The sequence below is a fragment of the Leptonychotes weddellii genome, chromosome 11 (assembly GCF_054177405.1).
Source record: "Leptonychotes weddellii isolate Sample4059 chromosome 11, ASM5417740v2, whole genome shotgun sequence".
Classification (NCBI taxonomy): domain Eukaryota; kingdom Metazoa; phylum Chordata; class Mammalia; order Carnivora; family Phocidae; genus Leptonychotes; species Leptonychotes weddellii.
Window position 1 is genome coordinate 73,454,571 of NC_138379.1, and position 8,649 is coordinate 73,463,219.

The 8,649-nt window shown below is 37.8% G+C and overlaps 1 pseudogene; it reads right to left on the reverse strand.

Annotated features, from left to right (window-relative positions):
• Positions 1-1,229: 1,229 nt before the first annotated feature.
• LOC115940200 (U4 spliceosomal RNA) lies at positions 1,230-1,338 on the reverse strand (annotated as a pseudogene).
• Between the last annotated feature and the right edge of the window lie 7,311 nt (positions 1,339-8,649).

The following is an 8,649-nucleotide window of genomic DNA, read 5'->3' on the forward strand; positions in this document are numbered from 1 at the left end:
CGCCCCTGTGAGTTTGGGGTTTTTAAATATAATTTGATTTTTCTAAGATTTTTGCATGTAATTGAGATCATAGAGTATTTGTCTTTCCTTGTCTGACTTATTTCACTTAGCATGATGCCTTCGAGGTCCATCCATGTTGTTGCCACTGGTAGGTCCATGCCATGTTGTTGTTTAATGGCTGAATAATACTGCATTGTATATATACCACAGCTTTTTTATCCATTCATCTATTGATGGACACTTAAATTGTTTCCATGTCTTAGCTATTGTAAATAATGCTGCAATGAATGTGGGGGTGCAGATATCTTTTCCAGCCAGTGTTTTTGTTACCTTTGGATCTGTTCCCAGAAGTGGAATTGCTGGATCATATGATCCAGCTTATGGTAGTGCTATTTTTATTTTTTTGAGGATCCTCATACTGGTTTTCATAATGGCTGTACCATTAATCCCACTAAGAGTGCACAAGGATTCCCTTTTCTCCACATCCATGCCAACATTTGTTATGTCTTGTCTTTTTGATGATGGCCATTCGAACAGGTGTGAGGTGACATCTCGTGTGTGTGGTTTTAATTTGCATTTCCCTAATGACTACTGATTTTGAACATCTGTTCATGTACTTGTTGGCCTTTGTATATCTTCTTTGGAGAAATGTCTGTTGAGGGACTTTGCCCATTTTTTAACTGGGTTGGTTGGTTATTCATTCATTCATTTATTTATTTATTTGCTATTGAGTTGTAGGAGTTCTTTATATGTTTTGGGTATTATCTCCTTATCAGACACATGGTTTGTAAATACATTTTTCCATTCTGTACATTGTCTTCACTTCGATGGTTTCTTTTGCTGTGCAGAAGCTTTTTTTTTCTTTTTTTGTAGTCCCACTTGTTTATTTTTGATTTTGTTGCTTGTGCTTTAGGTGACTATGATACTGTAGCTTTATAGTATATCTTGAAATCAGGAAGTGTGATGCCTCCTTTTTTGTTCTTCTTTTGTAGGATTTCTTTGGCTATTTGGGATCTTTTGTGGTTTTGTATAGATTTCAGGAGTGTTTTGTGTACTACTGTAAAACATGCCTTTGGAATCTTGATAGGGATTGTATCGTATCTAAAAATGGCTTTTGGTAGTATTGATATTTTAACAGTCTTAATTCTTCCAGTCCGTGGACATGGGCTACCTTCCCATTTATTTGTGTCTTTGATTTCTTTCATCAAAATCATGTAGTTTTCAGTGTAGAGATCTTTCACCTTCTTAAATTTATGTGTAAATATTTTATTTTTCAGTTAGCAATAATCGCGCCTCAGATAAACCTCATTGGGTGTGATACTGCCACTGCGCAAAGCTTATTTTATTGTTTTTGATGTTATTGTAGGTGGAATTGATTTCTTTATTTCTCTGTCAGAGATTTTGTTGTTAATGTATAGAAACACGCTGATTTTTGTATAATGATTTTGTATCCTGCAACTTTACTGAATTCATTGATTGGATCTAACAGTTTTTGATTAAGTCTTTAGGATTTTCTGAATATAAAATCATGTCATCTGCTGATAGAGACAACTTTACTTCTTTTCTAATTCTGATACCTTGTTTTCTTTTTCTTGACTGATTGCTCTAGCTAGGACTTCTGGTACTGTGTTGAATAGGAGTGGTGAGAGTGGACACCTTTGTCTTGTTCCTGATCTTAGAGAAAAAGCTTTCATCCTTCCACTATTGAGTATGATGTTAACTGTGGGCTTGTCTTATATAGCCTTTATTATGTTGAGATATGCTCCTTCTATGCCTAATTTCTTTTTTCTTTTTTTTTTTTAAAGATTTTATTTATTTTTTAGAGAGCGAGCGAGAGAGAAACAGCATGAGAGGGGAGAGGGTCAGAGGGAGAAGCAGGCTCCCCGCTGAGCCGGGAGCCCAATGTAGGACTCGATCCCAGGACCCTGGGATCATGACCTGAGCCGAAGGCAGACGCCCAACCATCTGAGCCACCCAGGCGCCCCTATGCCTAATTTCTTAAGAGTTTTTATCATGAATGGATGTTGAATTTTGTCATGTTTTTTCTGTGTCTATTAAGATGATCATATTCTTTTTTTTTTCATTCTTTTAATGTGATGTATCTCATTGATTCATTTGTGTATGTTGGACCATCTTTGCATCCCAGGGATTAATCCCAATTTATCATTGTGAATGATCCTTTTAATGTGCTGCTGAATTCAGTTTGTTGGCATTATATTAAGAATTTTTGCATTTATATTCATCCAGGGATATTGGCCTATAGTTTTCTAATAGTGTCCTTTTCTGTTTTTGGTATCAGGATAATGCTGACCTTGTAAAATGAGTTTGGGAGTGTTCTTTCTCTTCAGTTTTTTGGAAGAGTTTGAGAAGGATTGGTGTTAATTCCTCTTTAAATATTTGGTAAAATTCACCAGTAAAGCCATTTGCTTCTGGGCCTTTCTTCGTCAGGAGATTTTTGATTCAGTCTTACTAGTAATTGGTCTGTTCAGATTTTCTGATTCAAGCTTGGTAAACTGTATATTTCTAAGAATTTTTCCATTTCTTCTAAGTTGTTTGTTCAGTTTGTTGCTAGATAATTGTTCATATGAAATTGTTTTTAATCAAGGCTGCAGTGACCTGTCTTGCCAAAGCCAGTGATCGGTTCAGTGTTTACATATTATTGACCTGTCACTCACCAGCATTTCACATTGGTCGACTAACTTCCTCTGACCTCCTTGCTACTCATTCTTTGTGTCTTTTTGCCAGCTTATCTCTATCGCCTCCCTAAAATTTGGAGTGTCCCTGGGCTCTCCTCAAGTGATTTTATCCATTTTCGTGGTTTCAAATACCACTTATATGCTGATGAGGCTCAAATTGATTTTTCTTTTCTTGAGCTCAAGGTTCCTCTAACTCCATTCTTCCACTTGGAAGTCTAATAGATACCTTGAATGTAACATGAACAAAGCGGAACTATGCATTATTAATTTTTTCATTTACTCCTCTCACCACCTCTCCCAAGTCTTTGCTATCTCAAGAAGTGGCACCACTGGTGCAGGCCCATGGAGTCATCCTCCATTTTTTCTCTTCTCATCTCATGTTAAGTCCTGGCAGCTCCGCCCTCAGAGTACTAGACCTGACTACATCTCGGCTTTTTCACTGTTGAAAACCGAGGCAGTCGCCTTTCTCCTCTGGAAAACTGGCAGCAGACTTCTCTGCCTCTTCTTTTGTTTCTTTCCTACTCACTACCCCATATGCAGGAGCCAGAAGTAATGTTAAGTGTGAATCCAATCATATCACCTCCTTACTGACTTTCTAATACATTTAACACTAAAACTAAAGCTCAAAATTTTATCATGGAAACAAAACCTCCATCATGGCATTTATGAAACCCTATATCAGTGGTTCTCAACTGGGGAAGATTTTGCTCTTAGGGGACATTTGGCAGTGTCTGGAGACCTTTTTGATTGTCAGACTCAAGGTGAGGTGGTGGGGGCAGTGTGTTACTGGCATCTAGTGGGTAGAGGCCAGGGATGCTGCTGAACATCCTAGAGTGGACAGGACAGCCCCCACCAACAAAGCATAATGTGGTGCAAAATGTCTGTAGTGCATGATCTGGCTCCTAGCCTTCTCTTCAACCTCATCTTCCTTTATTCTCTTCTTTGTTCACTGGGCTGTAGTCATAATGATGTTCTTCTTATTCCTCTTTTTTTCTTTTTTTAGTAGACTTTATTTTTCAGAGCAGTTTTAGGTTCATAGCAAAATTGAGTGGAAGGTACAGAGATTTCTCATAAACTGCCTGCCTCCACACAGGCCCACCCTCCCTTATTATCAATATCCCCTGCCAGAATAGCCTATTTAATTTATAATCCCCTTCTCCACAAGGTATTTGAGGCGCAGAGGCTCTTGTCTAGATACATACTGTATCCCTAACATTTTTACTTAATAAATGTTTGTTGATGACAGAGGGGCCTGAGTCCATCCTGGGAATGGAAGACAAGGTTTTCAGTGATAATGATAAATCAGAGGATCCAACTGGGAACAATAGGGAAGGTTATGTTTTTCTGGAGGATGGGGGGAAAAATCCCGGAGGCAAGTATGCTTTAGCCTTTATTTTGTAGTTAATTTTGTAGAATAGAGGAATTTACCTCCATTTTTGTGAGGAGGCACATGACAAGAGTAAGCTGACAGCAGGAACTTTTTAAGAAAGAAAGGTTATCTCGGGTTAAGCTTTCATTTCGCCTTGTGTTTCATATCCGTTATCTCTGCATGATCGTAAAGCTGCATGTTCATAAGATCATTGAATACTGAAATTATGTCAGCTTCTAGGGAATATGTGGTCTTAGCTTTCTCCAGAATTAGAATTCCTTCTACATTATCCTTGGGAGATAATTGTCTGCCCTCTACTTCTGTATTTGCAATGCCTTGTGTTGCAAACTGTAACTCAGTTACATGACTGCCCAGCGCCTTTTAAGAAGAGTTCGTATTGTTTAAAAATTACTCATTATATTAAAGTGGAATGTACTTCCCTGCACTTCCAGTGCAACACAGATCTGCTTTATTTTTCACATGGTAGCTTTTTAGCTGTCATGTTAAAAATGGCTGGTTCTTTTATCTTCCCACCAGCGTTTTCTCTTTCTAGGATAAATGTACTCCTTTTCTTCAGTTTTTCCTCATATGACAAGGGATTTAGATCCTTTCCCTGGCCCATCTGTAACATTTTGGGACTCAGGGCAGGAATCCAAATTAAAGCCCATATGCCATATGTCTAAAAATGTACAAGTTACAAATCAAACTTACTGATAAAGATGTTCCATTGCCTACCTTTATAAATAAAACTTCATAATGACCTAAAATCAGAGTCAAAGGGGGAATTCACAGACTCTGTGTTTCACGCCAGAACATACTGAAGTGCAAAGAACCAGCCTCCAACCTGACATCCCCTTCTCATTCCAGGTTCCTTGTATGAGGGACTTTGTCCTTGCACGTAGGGGGACACATGTTCCCTGCATACCTATCACAGCAACTTTTTTTAAAAGTTTATTTATTTTAGTAATCTCTATATCTAATGTGGGCTCGAACTCACGACCTCAAGATCAAGAGTTGCATGCTGTCCCGACTGTGCCAGCCAGGGCCCTTGCCCAGCAACTTTTTGACCATCCCTTGGACGTAGGGCTGTAAATACTGTTGGTAGAATCATCTACCCTTGGGAGGATCAACTCAGGGAAGAGGCCTGAGCAGACCTTTAAATAGTCAGGAGAATCTGGGGTCCTGGGTAAGAGGAGGGCTGGGGTGTGTAGGCTGCAGTTGTGTTCCCTTTTAGGCCCTGAGAGCAACTGGCCCCATGGTCAAGGGTGTGGCCAGTGGGAGGCCAGTGCATGGCCTTCCAAGGATCCAGGACCAGGATGGGGGTTCCATTTGCCTGGGTCCAAGGTAGTACTGTTCTATAACAGTTAGACTTTGGTCTTCACTCTCTTTGCCACAGCTGGTTATCGTGGAAAGTGTTACATTCCCTCTTACAGTGCTCCACATTAGACATGTTGTTTTAATTAGAGCTTCTTAACCAGTGTGCCAGACAATGCTTTGAATGTGTTACAGACATACTGATTTCCTGAGTCCTCAGAGAGGATGGTCAGTGACAGAGTGGTAAGAGCTTTGGGGCTGATCATTGTTGGCCGCCCCCAGCATGGCTTATTTACCTAGTGTGTCTGTAGCAGTACTATCATTTTCTATATGTGTCATAAGTGAAAAAGATTGGGAAACCCTGCTTCAGACTGATGTACGGTCACTCTGCAGGTCTCATAGTATAAACCGTTTTGCATACAGTTTTAATAGCATTTCTTATCACATCATTTGGTTTGCCTGACGGTGTTGGAGGTGTCAAAATAGGTTTGTGCCCTTCTTATTAATGAGGATATAAGTAGGGTATAGATGTAGGTTAAGTGGCTTAATGTGGCTACATATTCTCAGTCAAGTAGGGCAGTTGAAACTAGAACTCCATTCTTCTGACTCTTATTTTGGTATATTCTCTCTACTAACCCAAATTGGCTTTCATGTATTTTTTTTGGACAGCCTATCACTTCTGGTTCATTTAGGGCATGGAGGCAATTACATTTTTGTGGAGTTTTTCTGTCCCAACTTCTGTAATGTCATCTGCCTTTGTTGATATTTTTTAACCTAAATACTCAGTTTTACATTTAATCCCTATTAAAAGGTTTTTCTTTTCTCTCTCTCTCTCTCTTTTTTTTTTGGTGTTTAATTGATCCATCGTTTTGAAACTTGATTCTCTGTATTACTCATTTTGATAGCTCTTGTTCCTAGATTGGCGTCATTTTTATACTTAACTCTTGAATGACATGGGTTTGAACTGCACAGGTCCACTTACATGCAGATTTTTAAAAATAAATACAGTACAGTACTGTAAATATATTTTTCTTAAGATTTTCTTAATATTTTTTTCTCTAGCTTTATTGGAAGATTACAGCGTATAATGCATACATATATATATTAATTGGCTATGTTATTGGTAAGGCTTCTGGTTAGTAGTAGGCCATTGGCAGTTAAGTTTTTGGGGAGTCGAAAGTTATATCCAACTGTGCAGGGGTTGCGCTCTTAACTCCTGCATTGCTCAAGGGCCAGCAGTGATGTTTGTTCAAAATGGTTACCTCTGAGTTGTTATAAAAGATTAAGTTACATTAAGGCAGGAGAATGTACAATATATTTTAGAAATACTTTTTCATAAAGCAGTTATGATAAAAAAGTTCTAGCACTTAAAGCTAAATTTATTACACTTTTTATTTAATGTCCATTCTGAATTGATCTTTACAAATGTTATTTTATTTAAACCTTAGAAAAATGTCATTTGCTGAGGTTATCCAATTAAATGGTGGATTGATTCAGAATTCAAATCTAGGTGGTTTGACCTCAAAATTTTCCTCAGTGTTACTCTTTTAAGTATTGTGAAATGACTTCTAAACATTTAACTTGGGCTGGGAAAGGGATGTTTTCCAGATTTATATTCTTTTTTTTCAAAGATTTTATTTTTTAAGTAATCTCACTATCCAGCGTGGGGCTTGAACTTACAACCCTGAGATCAAGTTACATGTATGACCAAGCCAGGCAGGCGCTCCCCAGATTTATATTCTTACATTTAGAATAACTAATTCTCTAATGTCACTCATGCACATTCCCTACTCCCCCCGAGAATTATCTGGTCTAAACAAACGTCAATAGTGCTGAGGTTAAGAAACCCTGTTCCAAGGGTTTTAAGTAATCAAGGTTTTCCTTTGAATGTGTGGGTGCTTTTATATTTAGCTGACTATCATGATGATAGGTATTAGAATGTTTGAGCGATACAGAACTCCTTGTGCCTCCATAGTCTATATTCTTAATTTGTCTGCCTCCCTACTTGGGAGCAGGTGGTCAGTGAGAGGAGAGCATGATGTTTATCCATTTCAATTCTGTGTTTCTTCTAGAGAATCTGGATTTAATCCTAAAGGCTGAGTGGTGAAGATTGGGCTTTTTATGTTTAAATGCTTATTTTTATTAGAACTTTTGATGGGGAAAAAAACTTGTGAAGCATAAGCAACTAAGCTTGGCTTTTGTGCAAAAACTTGCTAGCTAAGATAATTTCTATGAGGAGTTGTATTTGTTGGTTAAAGCACAGATTTGAAGAAATGGTTGCTTAGCATTCTAATATAAGTTCTGTCTCTTTTCTCTTGTTCTTGAGTTTCAAGGTATGACCAGAATGTCATGGTAGCACTTGCCTGAGTTTCTTCACAGTAGCTTTCCCAGACTTAGATTTTGTGTTCCTTTGATCTAGATTGCCATACCCACCTCCTTAAACTTAAGTTTCCTGTGTCACTAACTAACCAAGAATTACAGTTCCCTAGTCCTACTATACTTATTAAATTCTCTGGCTTGTTTTTCAAGGAAATCTTCTTTATAATCCTCACTTCAGGATTTGGCTTCACTAAGTGCTAAATATCTGTCTTATTATCAACTGCCAACATTATTTAATTATTATTGAAATGCCAGGAACTATTCTTAAGCCCCTTGCATCTATTATCAGCTTAATCATCACAGTTGCCCCATGAAGTAGTTACTCATACTAATTTTTTTTATTGTGGTAAAATTTACATAACAAAATTTGCCATCTTAACCATTTTTAGGTGTATAGTTCAGTAGTCTTAAGTATATTTGCATTGGTGTGAAACAGATCTCCAGAGCTTTTACATCTTACAAAACTAACACTCATTAGTGTTAAATTAAACATTAAACAACAGCTCCTCATTTTTCCCTCCCCAGAGCCGCTGGTAACCTTCATTCTTTCTTTTTTTATGAATTTGACTACTTTAGATGCCTCATATAAGTGGAATCATACAGTGTTTTTCTTTTTGTGACGGACTTATTTCCCTTAGCATAATGTCCTCAAGGTTCATCCATGTTGTACCATGTGACAAGATTTCCTTTCTTTTTAAGGCTGAATAATATTACATTGTATGTATCTACCACATTTTGTTTATCCATTCATTCATTGATGGACACTTGGATTGCTTCCACCTCTTGGTTATTGTGAATGGTGCTGCTATGAGCATGCATGTGCAAATATCTCTGAGATACTACTTTCAATTCTTTTAGATATATACCCAGAAGTAGAATTGCTGGTTCATA